The sequence below is a fragment of the Bombina bombina genome, chromosome 3 (assembly GCF_027579735.1).
Source record: "Bombina bombina isolate aBomBom1 chromosome 3, aBomBom1.pri, whole genome shotgun sequence".
NCBI lineage: Eukaryota > Metazoa > Chordata > Amphibia > Anura > Bombinatoridae > Bombina > Bombina bombina.
The window spans coordinates 974,324,923-974,340,209 of NC_069501.1; the positions used below are offsets into that span (position 1 = coordinate 974,324,923).

A 15,287-nucleotide genomic window follows, 5' to 3' on the forward strand; every position below is an offset into this window, starting at 1 on the left:
AGTAATATTTAGTGCTCCACTTGTAATCTGGCCCTTATAGTTTTATTTCTATTATTAGGTGACTAGAGAGAAGTGGTACAATAGTATCCAAGAGGAGATCTGTTATATTGTGATCATATTGTATATTCATATACCTAAGGTGATTGTTATGTCACTTACAGATTTGCTAGGTTTGTAATATTTATATTAATGTTAACAAAGCATTGTCAGATGAGGCTACTGAAATCTACATTTTATTACAAAACATCTGTTTGACTAGACAAAACCAAGATGACAGAAGAGGAGAGGTAAACTTTCTGGATGGGTAAAAGGGAGTGGAATAGTGACTTTAGGGAGTGGCTGTGATTGCACTAACAAGAGCAACTTGAGGGAGAGAATCTGCCAAAGACACAGCCCCATATCCCTACAGAAGCTGCACAGCCAGGGAGTTTGAGGCTGAGCTACTCTGCTGAGACTCTGAGACAAGGTATCAGGGCAGAGCCACTGAGAAATACTAGAGAACAAAAGGGAGGGGTAGAAGAGGAGACTAATCTAACTTCTATGAATCCAGAAGATATGAAGTGCACTGATAAATCCAAAGAAGGCATCACAAGCACATAAGCCAGAAGCAAACACAGGAGAACAAGGTAAGACAATACAGGGTTCTAAAAGGTAGGGATATATATACTGATAATAATATAACTTGACTGTGAGTTATAGATTAGTAGTTAGCTAGTAATCTGAATGCACAATCCCTTTATCAGTTCATTTAACAAATAAGTAATATTCTTTCACTACCAATCATAACCCACACATATGACTTTCAGTAATTGAGGCTGCTCATTGTGCTAAGAACAAAGCCCATCTCTGCACAGTGTGTCACAGGACATACTTAAAAACAAACATTACCGTCCCCCTGTCAATATAATATCAACATAGCTCACAGCAGTTTAATTGTAGTTAATACTAATTGTAACTCTCTGTTAAGTATTATAGAAAGGAAAGGCAGTGAAGATATACAGGAAGATAAAATTATGCATACTATATTTTATTATGCATTCTGATCTGTATGATGTAAACGTATAGTTTAAGAATAGTGTGTGATGACTCTGAGGCTCAGATCACAAGAGAAATGATTGCATTAATTTATATACATTTTTCTTATTATTTGAATGTGTGTTTTTAAAATGATATGTGATAAACATGAATGTATATGGTGAGATAAGTGCAAATGTATGCATCTGTAAATTATATATGGATCAGTTCCTATTGAGAAACACATATAGAAAAAAAAGATGCTATTACATCTGTAGTTGTAACCAAGGTTTCTCTATTCCATTATTCACAAAACACAGACATTAAATTCTGTTGAGAAAGGACCACAGGTAGAGTAAATGGGGCTGGGGAAAAAAGAGATGTAACAAAGTTCAGAGAAGATTTATGGGGGTCTATATATTAAAGACCCCCTGCTGATAAAGTGGAACAAGTTGTAAATGATTTATCACAGTTTAAAAAACGTTATCTATTTGACAATGTTGGATTGTTGTTACAACAAATCAGAAATGTTAAGATTTTAATGAACAGATGATAGCACAATCCATCTCTTTTATAAAGATATTTTAGAGAGTCATTTACAGAGGTTGAAGCATGATGTTTTTCATCATGACTATCTTTTTATTTAGATGTTTCAGGATGGAGTATCTGTATCTGTAAAGGTTTTATTAGGTGGCAAGGTGGTAAGACGAGAAAGTTTACTCCTTATCCTGACACAGACCCATTAATTTGATGTATGCCATAATAGGTACACACCTTAACTCCTCCTGTAACCACGATCCAACCTGCCAGCTGGCGCACAATACGGTGAATAAGTGCGAGACGCTCAATACATCATGACTAACACATGAAAGAAGTAACATCCTATATGCCACCATGGCACTGTTCATTGGCTAAAAGCTGGACTAAAACAATAAATGTTCCTTGCATTTGGTTATATTAAATTCTCTTTTTTTTATTTGCCTGAATATATATTTCTGGGTACAAATCTTTGAATATCTATAGCAATGACTACCCTAGGGCTTAATTCCTAGAAGTTATAAAGTCAGGGCTCCTAATTCTAAATAATGTTCTATATGTTAAAAATGTTACGAAAAACTGTGTAACTTGATCTTAATTAAATCCATGGACTATTATATTTACTAAAGGAAAATTAGAATTTATTCTAAAGAAAACATATTTTATTTAGAATTGTTTTCAGTTTTCTTGTATGGTTTTAAAGCTGAAATATTTGAATAGCTCACAGCCTATGAAATAAAATCATCTAATCGATAACAGTATTATGTTTTATCATTCAATGATATAGTGTGTCTGTACCGCTCTTAATATGTATGGCATACAAGTAGTGTACATACAGATAGTGTTAATGCTCTTTACATGAGATAAAAAAATAATAAACATATTGAGATTGAAAAGCATGTTTTATCACCATGAATTTACAGCTTTTGTTAGTTTCCAGTGAAGAGGCTTACATATCTAACATACCAGAATTCGAAGTTGTTGTTTTTTTTCACTTGATGCATAATTACTGTCAAGCTTTCAGCAAATTTCAAAAGTCACATAAAAGATTTTATGCTACTTTATTAACGGTGACTGATAAGGACTAATTCAGTGATGCATTTCAGCCTCCCTTGGAGGCAAGGGTTGTTAATGAACAATTTCCATAAATAATTACATAAGTGCTAAACTACCTATATATAAAGTGCCCTCTGCTTTTGTTTTTTCTTTGTAAGGTTTCTGTTAAAAAACAAACAAAAACAAAAAAGCCTTGTTCCTGACTGAAAAACCCTTGGCAGTAATAACCAAATTGACATAGGATTCAAAATGAAACTTTTTTTTTTTACTAGGAAATGCTGTTCCAATATTACAGTGTTAGGATATCATCACTGAATGATAAATCAACACCTTTAAAAATTGATATGCTACTCCTCATAAATTTTCTTCAATAGAGTTAACATTTGGACACAATCAGTACAAAACCGATGCTTACTTTATGGGAAAGTAGCTCATCCCCTATCTTACATAAAGGAGACAGATCAGTTCCACATTCATTTTTACCAAACTAAAGTCCCTGAGTAGGTTCCAGTTCCAAACCTAAGCAGATTCAACCCAAAGCCAGGCTCATGGTAGGATTACAAGAAAAAGTTACAGTGGAAACACAGTAGGGGCTGTGTCTAGACAGACCCATATCGTTTATGGACAACCATAGCCAACATTATCACATATCTAAAGAGATGGCATACTTTCAAATCAGGCACACAAATAGAAAAAAAGTGTTAATGAAGATACAGAAAAAAACAAAACTAAATGCTACAGGCTGGAACTGGATTCAAGACCATGGGCACATCTGTACCATTTTGTTTCAATGTGTGACTTGTAGAAATGACAAACAGATGGCACTTTTACTCTACATTTCTTACAGGAGTCTGCTATTCTCTTAAGTAGAAGACCCTGTGAATTTTTTTTTTCTTCTTCTTTTCTTCTCCCCAGCAGGGTACTGGCATAATAGCTATTTCTCCATTAATGACTTCCCAAATTAGCCTTCAATATTATTTTAAATTGAATAACAGTGGTTTACTGCACTTTAAAACCCAAAATAAAGTAAATGTTCACCTCAGTATATGTCCATATTAATAAAATGTGGGGGTTATTATGGATTAAAATATTTTTTTTTCAAATTGTAAGTGTCGTAGATAAAATTGTGAGTACAAAATGAAGGCGTGAGGTGGAATATAAGCTTCTATAGCTCTTGTAAAATGTAAGATTTTTGCAATACCTGAAAGTAATCAACAAGTGAGAAAGCATAATAAGTTAAATTATGCAATGTAATAATTTAATTGCTATTATTAGATAGATAGATAATAGATAGATAAATGATAGATAGATAGATAGATAGATAGATAGATAGATACTAGGATAATTAAGTAAATTTGATAATAGAAATAAAGTGGGCATTGTTTATAAATTTACATTCTTTATCATGAAAGAAAAAATTGGGGTTAAAGTTATTTGAACTTATAACTTTGTATTCATTTGTGATGCACACAAACAAGTCGCTTTGTACGTTTTATTTCTGTATGAGGTCTAACACATTACAATTAAATATTAACAACTGCCTCAAGTGTTATGTGAACTTCAGCACAGCAGTGACTGAGGTAGTGTATCTAATGGGATATCTGATAAATCATTTGGTGGAGTGAGATTTCATAATGACATTGGGGCATATTTATCAAGCTCGGCATGGAAGGCTCGCCGGAAACAGAAGTTATGAAGGCTCCGTATGAAGGCTCGCCGGAAACAGAAGTTATGAAGGCTCCGTATGAAGGCTTGCCAGAAACAGAAGTTATGAAGGCTCCGTATGAAGGCTCGCCGGAAACAGAAGTTATGAAGGCTCCGTATGAAGGCTCGCCGGAAACAGAAGTTATGAAGGCTCCGTATGAAGGCTTGCCAGAAACAGAAGTTATGAAGGCTCCGTATGAAGGCTCGCCGGAAACAGAAGTTATGAAGGCTCCGTATGAAGGCTCGCCGGAAACAGAAGTTATGAAGCAGCAGTCTAACGAATGCTGCTCCATAACCTGTCCACCTGCTCTGAGGCGGTGGACAGAAATCGACAGAAATCAACCCGATCGAATACGATCGGGTTGATTGACACCCCCTGCTAGGGGCGGTATTGCACCAGCAGTTCACAAGAACTACTGGTGCAATGATAAATGCAGAGAGCGTATGCTGTCAGCATTTATCGATGTGCAGCAGACATGATCCGCTATATATCGGATCATGTCCGCTCGCACCATCATAAATAGGCCCCATTAGATACAGACATAAACAGTCCATTAAATATAGAGTTTAAATGTGTTTACAAGCAGACACTCTGTACAAATGATCCTCCCTGCACATTTGTTTGGCCTTAAGCAATACACAACAATATTTTGACAATATATTTTGCAGTCTGCACATCTATAATGACATCACATAGAGATGAAGGTTCTTAATTTAAAAAAAGGGAAATATAAAGTCTCTTCAGACTCTTCAAACTCTAGATCAACAACTTTTTATTCTGATTTTAGAGGTTATGTTAGTCTGATGTTGAAATAAAATCTGAACATTCAAAAAACTATGTCCATGACAAATTGTACAAGATTGGTACAATAGTTTTTACTGAAGCTTTGTTTAAAAAAACTTCTTATGGTCCTAGAAAATTTAATTTTTTTCACAACTAGTACTGGAGTGATGTACATTAAATAGGCTGCATAGATCACATAGAGGTCTCTATTTATCAAAGTCTGGCGGACCTGATCCGACAGTGCGGATCAGGTCCGCCAGACCTCACTGAATACGGAGAGCAATACGCTCTCCGTATTCAGCATTGCACCAGCAGCTCACAAGAGCTGCTGGTGCAACGCCGCCCCATGCAGAATCGCGGCCAATCGTCCGCCAGCAGGGGGGTGTCAATCAACCCGATCGTACTCGATGGGGTTCGAATTGCGGCGTTGTCCGTCCGCCTGCTCAGAGTAGGCGGACAGGCACTGGTGTTTTTCTGGCGAGCCTGCAGGCTCGCCAGAAACACGGGGCCTCAAGCTCTATCCAGAGCTTGATAGATATGCCCCATAGTCAAACATACATTTAGTCACTGGAAACTTGAGAGCGCTTTCAGACAAATCAAATTTATTTATTTAGGTATTTTACCTTTCTTTGGGTTTTTCCATTCTTTTCTTTTTAGATTTGCATGCACTTTTAACTTTCCAAAAGCAGTATTATAAATAAAAAAATACTTGTGACAAGAACTATAGACCTATATACCCTAGAAAAAGATTTGGGAAAAAATTGCACTAGTAAATATTTCCATAATAAATATTTCGATAATAAATTTGGTGCCGTTTTTTTTTTTAATCTAGTTTTGCCCTTTTGAAGATTGGGATTTAAAAAATAATTACCTACCAAGTATATATACCATCTTTGGATATACCTGTTTATGGCTTCTTTTCTTGGTTGTTTTTTTTGGGGGCGTTTGGGGGGCGTAAAGCAGTATATTTTGTACACATTTCAACTCTCTATCCTCTGAAAAAATTACAATACAATATGGTAAATATATATAATTTTTATTAATACAATTTAAATCAGTTTTTTTGGTCACTACTAACTTCAGCAGAATCAAAGAACTTCCACTGCAAGAAAATGTTGCCATTTGGATTAAAGAAAATAATCCTGTTCATTTCAAGGGATTTGTTTCTTTGATACATTTGGTGCAATTATCCAGTCCCAAAATTGCTGCACTTTTGCCTTGATATAGAACGCCCGACAGTGAGCACATCCAGATGCACATGAAAACAAAAACAAGATTAAACCTGTACATCTAATGATACCTGCAGAGAATTACAAATACTTCCACCTACTATATGAGAGTATTACTGAGCACTTCAAGGCAGACAGAGACACCTGCACAGCATTATTACTAGAGCTTGCGTGGACCCCTTTGGTGAAATATAGTGAACTATATCTAGATTAGACTTGTTCAACCTAAGATTCAGGGACTGTAATGCACTCTCTCTGGTGTTCATTATATGGCCCCAGTTTCCCAGATTTTATTTTGATTTTTTTTTGACAGGATAGGCAACCCATTCAGTGCAGAGCATGGAAGCCTGGTGATTTTAAAATCTAAACATTTGATATAATAGTGGTTTATATTTTATTTTAATCAAAGAAATATGAATACAATTTGTTCACAACCCTTGTGATAAGTGATTCATTTTACTGCAGCCGCAATGTTGAAGAGATTGATTTCTGCTGATGCATTTGTGCTTTTTTAGTAGAAGCGAGAGTTGGAATCCTGAAAATGTGGGAAAAGCAGAAGAGCAAATAATAGTGAGCATAGTGAGTAAATTGGGGACTATACAAAATGAGAGAAACTTGCATAAACTTTTATAAGTAGAACTGAATAATATCTTCATACATAAGCATCCTTTACTATTCTTGGAATATATTTATTTAATGTTGATTTGTTCTGCAAGTGTTGGCTTTAGTAGTCATTTTTGTTAGTGTTATTTGTAGCAGTTTGTACATCTTATTAAGACTAATAACCAGTGGTGACCCTTGACCACAGAGCCAAACATCAAACCTATAGGGTGATACTGCTGGGGGGCATACATTTCTGCCATAATTCTCTGAAGACACAATTCTCCAGGACTAGTTTTTTTTCTCCTGTCTTATAGTGTAATTGTCCCTGGAGTCTGTCCTACATTGTCAAAATCTATGGTGAAGTGTGGATTTGGTATGGATGTTTATGGTTTGGTATTTTTTGGTGTTGAATATATTTGTTTGCATGTTGTTGTTTCCAAGTCTCCTGCACTTTGGATTAGAACATCAGAATAATGGTCAACACTTCAATTACTTGCTTACTTAAAGGGACACTGAACCCAAATTTTTTCTTTTGTGATTCAGATAGAGCATGCAATTTTAAGCAACTTTCTGATGTACTCATATTATCAATTTTCTTTGTTCTCTTGCTATCTTTATTTGAAAAATAAGGCATGTAAGTTTTTTTTGGCTTCAGAACTCTGGACAGCACTTTTTTATTGGTAGATGAATTTATCCACCAATCAGCAAGGACAATCCAGGTTGTTCACCAAAAATGGGCCGGCATCTAAACTTACATTCTTGCAATTCAAATAAAGATACCAAGAGAATAAAGAAAATTTGATAATAGGGGTAAATTAGAAAGCTGCTTAAAATGTCATGCTCTATCTGAATCATGAAAGAAAAAAAAATTGGGTTCAGTGTCCCTTTAATTGTCCTGCTCCAAAGATTCCCAAGTTCAATGTCAGTGGTTCAATGGTCTTTTTTGCACAGTTAAGACAGTTGACACCTTGAAAGATTGTGGGTGATTAAACAATGATTGTGGCTGTGTAGCACCCCCTAGATCCTCTCCTTATGATGACTGTCGTTCTGCTATATGTTGTTTCAAAAATATGTGTTAACATTGAATCAAGGTCTTGCCAAAGAGATACAATTTTTCCAACTTCTATTAAAGGGTAACTAAAGTAAAAATTAAACTTTAATTTTTTTTAAAACTTCCTAATTTACTTCCATTACCAAAATGTGTACAATCTTTATATATGTGCACCTATCTGAGCATGTGCAAGAGTTCACAGTGTTCACAGTGTATACATATACATTAATCTACTACTAATTTGAAATCCAGACTAAGGGCTCCATTTACTATTGGTTCGCCGGACACCGCTGCTTCTGAAATGCCGCCTCCTGCTCGCTGGTGGCCATTTGGCCGCTAGCAGGGGCTGTCAATCATCCTGATCGGGTTGACTTCAATCCGCCACCTTTTAGGAGGCGGATATATTAAAGGGCCATGATACCCAAATATTTAAACACTTGAAAGTGATGCAGCATAGCTGTAAAAAAAGCTGTCTAGAAAATATCACCTGAACATCTCTATGTAAAAAAGAAAGATATTTTACCTCAAAAGTTCCTCAGTAGCCACATCCCATTTTAAAGGCAGCAAATCAGTATGTCTGTCCCGGGACAGCTAAGGGATTGAGCCTTGTGCACTCTCATGTTATTTCCCTATTCAGTTTAAGGAAGTTTACTATGAAATCTCATGAGAGTTAAGTGAAATCTCATGAGATCACAATAAAAGAGTTCATGACCTCAGCACTGCTGATGCTGATTGACTGCTGTTCATTTCTTCTTTTTTTTTATTCTTTTTTTTTTACCTGCAGCTGGGCAGCAGCTGAGTATAACTTTTTACCCAGAACTTACTCTGCTGAGCTGAGGAAGTTGTGAGGTAAAATATCTTCTTTTTTTACATAGAGATGCTCAGGTGATATTTTCCTGTCAGCTTTTTACAGTTATACTGCATCAGTTTCAAGTGATTTAGCATATGAGTATTATGTCAATTTAAGGAGCAGCGGTTTTTAAGACTGCTGGTACTTAATTATCGCCTTAAACGACGGGCCTTGGTAAATGGAGCTCTAAATGTTATTGCATTGTCTCCTTAATTATGCATTTGTTGATTATGCAGTTCTCCTGTATTTAATGATCCTTTTCGTTTCTACCTTAAATAGGTAGTAAATATTAATGTAGGATTTCACCTTAGTTCATAAAATCTCATTAATTAAAGCAGAAGAGACCTCTCTATTCCAAAACAAATTAGTTTAGTATTAAATCCAGAGCCTTTATTGTATTTTTCCTTAGTTAAAAAAAACCTATGCTAAATGACATAGTTCATGGGGTCAGATTTGAGAAGGGTGAGCAGGTCAGAGAGAATCCGCAGGTGAACATTAGCACAAAGAATGTGAAAACAAGTAGACTGGAGAATATGCAGAAAGCTATCAGGCAGCAAAGTCAGGAAAAAGTGTGTAATGCAGGTCAGCAGTAAGGAAATGTTCTAAAATATACAAATGTGTATGTAAATGAGAACTCTTTGCCAAATGCACAGTGCACAAGCAGCCGATTTGCAGGAGCTTAGGAGAATTAGTGACAAAGAGTTTGCTGAGACATTTTGTATTTTATCTACAATAATGTGACATTGTGAGAACTATTAATACTGTACTATAAATAATAATAAAAAATATATAAATAGTGTACTCTAAATAACAATAAAATACTTAAGAGGAATTCAGAAGTGGCACAACAGGCATTTTACCGTATTGTGCGCCAATATCTACAATATAACACGTTTTTCCTCAATGTGCAGATTCAAGTTAAAGAAATAAAAAAATAAAATGGTAATCTATTCACTTTCAAAAACAGGTCAGATTGACTTATCAACTATACAAAACATTCAAACTGCTTTACAGACATAGAACCAGTACAGCATATAGCATGTGGTACAGTCTATAGGTCTTAAACCCAATACTGGGAGCTCGCTGCTGATTGGTGGTTAAGTCTACCTAGTTATGCTTTTCAAAAAAGGACACCAAGAATCAAAGCAAATTAGATAATAGGAATGAAATGGAAAGTTGCTGCATGCTCTGTTTGAAGTATAATTTTGACATTATTGTCCCTCATTAAGAATTTTAAGCAATGCTACTGTATGCATAGATATGTCATATTTTAATATTTAATTACTGTTTATTTTCAGTCCCCGTTTGCACATGCAGTATTTTTAAAGGGACATTAAACACTAATTTTTTCTTTCATGATTCAGATGGAGAATACCATTTTAAACAACTTTCTAATCTACTTCTATTATCTAATTTGCTTCATTCTCTTGATATTCTTTCCTGAAAAGCATATCTAGATAGGCTAAGTAACTTCTGATTGGTGGCTGCACATAGATGCCTCATGTGATTGGCTCACCCATGTGCATTGCTATTTCTTTAACAAAAGACATCTAAAGAATGAAGCAAATTAGATAATAGAAGTAAATTGGAATGTTGTTTAAAATTGTATTTTCTATCTGAATCATGAAAGAAAAATTTTTGTTTAATGTCCCTTTAACTCACAGTTTTGGTTGTTTTTTTTTTGGTTTGAGGATGATGAGAGTGAGAGTGAGAGAGAGAGAATTAGTAATATTAAAAAGGATATTAAAGGGACATGAAACCTAAAAAAATTCTTTCAAGATTCAGATAGAGAATACACAATACAAACAACTTTCCAATTTACTTCTATTATTTAATTAGCATCCTTCACTTTGTATCCTTTGTTGAAAGGTTTATCTAGGAAAGCTCAGGAGCTGATTGGTGGCTGCATATATATATATACCAATTGTCATTCACACACCCATTTGTTCAGTCAGCAACTAGTAGTGCATTTCTGCTCATTCAACAAAGCATACCAAGAGAACAAAGAAAAAGTGATAAAAGGAGTAAATTAGAAAGTTGCTTAAAATTGTATGCTCTATCTGAATCATGAAAGAAAACATTTGGGTTTCATATCCCTTTAAACATTGTTCCTTTAATAAAAAGAAATATGTTAAATTGAAGTAAGCATAAAAAGAAACAGATTGTGTTACAAAAGCAGAGGATAAAAAACTGGTTTTCTTGCAAAATGAGCACTTACAAAATCTCATTACAGAACTTAGGTTACATGGTTACATGACTTGCAACAAAAGTCATATACTGAACATGGGCAATAAACTAATTGCACTAAGCAGATAGGTGTCTCTTAGAAACACTTCAAATGAATAACTGCTAATTTGCCTTCCTTCAGAGGCTCCAGCCTCCTTGTAGGGCTGTGACATGAAGTAATGGACACAGCACAAATAAAGTTACAAAAACTAATAAAAGGTAAAATCCTTGATGAATAATACATATTGCAATGATTTATATTAAGCATAGCCCACTGTTTTGTGCTTTTTTATTACAACAAAGAAACCAACTGTTTGATATCCCTTTAAAGACACATCAGATTAGTAGATTTAGACCATTTTTGCCTTGTGATGCCTGTCTCTTTTGTAAACTCAAGTGACAGTTTAAGGTACCTTCTTCTTTCTATTTCTAAAAAATGAATAGTAATAACAAAATATTTGAGTTGATTACAATAATTTAGAAAAGCTTAGCAAATGATTTGTATTATGATACTAACATTCCACTTGAGCATATTTCCTTCCACACAATGTTCCAAGCATGTCTGATGTGGTGGGGGGCTCCAAACTGAATTCAACATCCAGAAGCAGAGCTTTCATCTTTTTGTGTGTGGTTATTTATACAAGCTACTTGTTTGCTTTATGTCAGATAATTATTGTATGCCTTTATTGTGCAAAGTAATAATTTTGTAGTATGTTGTTTGAGGTTATTTTTGTTTTAGAAATCACTCACTGCTGTGACATCAGGTGACATCCACTGTTAGCTGTAAACCAATTTTACATGAGATGATTAACAAGACAAATGGACTTGTGTGTTTTCTAAAGGAAATACATGGGAGAAATGAGGTGGGGAGGGATCAGAGGCAAGGAAACTTCTTAATTTAAAGGGACACTAAACCCAACTTTTTTCTTTCAAGATTCAGATAGAGCATGCAATTTTAAGCATCTTTCTAATTTACTCCTATTACTTCTTGCTATCTTTACTTAAAAAGCAGGAATATAAATCTTAGTTGCCAGCCCATTTTAGGTCCAGGACCCTGGACAGCACTTTCTTATTGGTAGCTACATTTAGTAAACTAATAAGCAAGCATAACCCAGGTTCTGAACCAAAAATGGGCCGGATGCTAAGTTTTACATGGCTGCTTTTTAAATAAAGATAGCAAGAGAGCGAAGAAAAAATTATAATAGGAGTAAATTAGAAAGTAGCTAAAAATTGCATGCTCTATCTGAATCTTGAAAAAATTGGTTTAGTATCCCTTTAAATTGTGGCCATCCTCAAAATGATATATTTTTAAGGAACATTTGAAACTTTGAAAGCTAGAGGCAGTTGTTTGGTGGCAAACTAAATCCTGCTTTTCAGCAAGGTTCCCATTCAGCTACAGATATTTCTACAATGTTAAGAACAAAGTATTATCATTCATTTTACTATTAGAGCCACTAAACTGTGCTACTGAATACACATTGACAGCACCAGTAGGCACAGGAAGACAGGACAATGAAAAATGCAGCTATATTTTATATTTTTAATATGACTAATTACAATCCTGTGTAATAGTAATACATTTTTTTATTAGCTGGTAATACAGAATTAGGTGCAATTTGTAGCCATAAACTGTGATTGTTGCCTAAATAAAAAAGAGGAACATTAGTGTAAGACATAATAGAGGTGATGATTTGTCTGCTTGTTGCAAACTTTAAATGAATGTATTTAGCCACAAGCACCAAAGTTTAGTGACCACAAGAGGGCATTGAAGTTGTAAGGTTAGCTTCCCGGTCTCCCATTCAGCTTATGCTCAAGGATAAAGGGTCAAGCAGAAACCTGAGTTGTCATTTTTTTAAGGGGACAAATTGGCATTAGTAAAATCTTTATTCATTAACCTCAACATAAACAAGCACATTGTATATATTTTCTTGCAAATGTGGGTGCACGCGTCTCCTGTGTTGACTTTATTATTTATTATGTGTGTATATCTATCTATCTATCAGGGGCGGAACTACTATTGGTGCCGCAGGTGCAGTGGCACAAGGGCTATAGCAGCTGGTCTATGCATAGGCGTGTGCAGGATGTGTACAGGGGAGCATTTTTTTACTGCAGGTTGTAGGTCCATTTAACTATCTATCCTCAAAATCATTATACAGATTAGCAAATACATTATTACTATTGCTGCTTACTACTGAGTGTTACGTGGGGCCACAAAAACAAAATTGGCACGATGGCTCCTCTGTTGAGTTGCAAAATATGTATATAGAGGACAGCGCCAAATGTTAACCGTACAAGCTCACTCCATGATGGAACGATTACCTAACTAAATCGTACTAAATATGAAGAACAAAGAGTATGTGAAGGACAAAGGAGGCTAAAGTACGTTGTAAAAAAATAGTGTATGGTGGTTAATAATAGTAGCAAAACAAAAGAGAACAGTGTTACGAATATATTGATTGTGCTTAAAATCAATTTAATAAAATAGGATTTACTTAAATGAATTTACTTAAAATGAATTTACTTAGGGGAAACAGATACAATGAAGGACTGGGAGAGACTGATACAATGAGCTTAGGAAAAACTGATGCAGTGAGCTATTAGAAGCTACACTAGAACCGTAGCATGAAACAATTAGGAATATAGGACAGTAATGTAGCAAAATAGCGTTATATTAATTGCCACATAGAATACAATTACTGCATATAGAAACCATAGTATATAAAAGCAGTTAATACATAAAAACTGCCTGTAGATAAAACAATAAGTGGACTATTAGTTAGAATAGAGACAATAGTAGAGTCTTATAGACTCATGAGGTAAATAATACAGCTGTAATCAGTATTTACATCACCCAAGAGATTTCTTGGAGGAGAAAATAAGTGACAATAAAAAGGATATATATATATAAAATTTTAAGGGATAGATTGGCCAATCAGGTGATTACATAATATAATGACAGTGTATAAAAAATAAAAAATAAATAATAATGTCCAAAGTGATATAAGAACCCAAAAAAATAGGATTATTAGTTGAAATGTCCCAGGTAGTTAATGTCCTGAATATTAATGTCCAAAAAGAGGGGGTGTAGGGTCCCAAGAAATGTGTAGAATCCAAAAACAAAAAGTAAAAAACGAGGAATACTTCGTGTCTGGAGTGTTTCAGAAGTGATAAAACCTGTGGAGAAACAGAACAAGTAGCTGCACAAAAACCATATAGCTACTTAGGAAATGTGCTTACCGTGAAATAGACTCAGGCTGGTATGTCATATAGAAATAAAGTCGACGCGTTTCAGCCTACAATGAGGCCTTTATCAAGCCACTATAGGGCAGAATTAGCAAATATTTGTCGGACAAGATCCGCTCAGTGGATCATGTCCGACAGACATTGCTGAATGCCGACAGCATACGCTGCTGGCATTTAACACTGCACAAGCAGTTCTGGTGAACTGCTTGTGCAATGCAGCCCCCTGCAGATTTGCGGTCAATCGCCTGCTAGCAGGGGGTGTCAATCAACCCGATCGTATGAGATAGGGCGGATTGATGTCCGCAGCCTCAGAGGCAGTGGACCAGTTAAGGAGCAGCGGTCTTAAGACCACTGCTTCATAACTGCTGTTTCCAGTGAGCCTGAAGGCTCGAGCCAAAACAGGGGCATCAGGAGCCATTCGGCCCTTGATACATTGGCCCCTGTAACTCAGAAACTACAGTTGTTAGGACTGATGTGCAAAGTGTGTAACAAGTACTAAGAAAATCTCCAAAATTGAAAAAGACAGTAGCTAAACTTTAGAAACATATGGCTAGAGTTTTGTGTTAGAGGCTGTGCGGTGCTAACAAGCAGTTTTGTCTCACTGCTCACTTACCTGCAGCGCTGGTATTACGGGTTTTCAGAAACCCGTCGTTAAAAGACAAGAAGTGAGAGTTGAGCAAAATTTTGCTCATTTACGCACTCCAATACCAGCGCTGCTTAAGTCAGCGGTGAACTGGTCGTACGTGCTCATGTACAATTTCCCAATAGGAATTAACGGGGAGAGCCAGCTGAAAAAAAGTCTAACACCTGCAAAAAAGCAGCGTAAAGCTCCCTAACGCAGCCCCATTGATTCCTATGGGGAAATAAAAGGTATGTCTACACCTAACACCCTAACATGAACCCAGAGTCTAAACACCCCTAATCTTACACTTATTAACCCCTAATCTACCGCCCCAACATCGCCGACACCTACATTATATTATTAACCCT

The 15,287-nt window shown here is 35.6% G+C and overlaps 1 protein-coding gene across 2 annotated transcripts in view; it reads left to right on the forward strand.

Moving 5' to 3' along the window:
• The first annotated feature begins 377 nt into the window (after positions 1 to 377).
• Positions 378 to 15,287, forward strand: part of WNT10B (Wnt family member 10B) — a 74,148-nt gene continuing 59,238 nt past the window's right edge. For both annotated transcript variants that reach the window (XM_053708066.1, XM_053708065.1), the window contains exon 1: positions 378 to 626. The gene's annotated coding sequence lies outside the window, so the exon portion shown is untranslated. The remainder of the gene's footprint in view (positions 627 to 15,287) is intronic.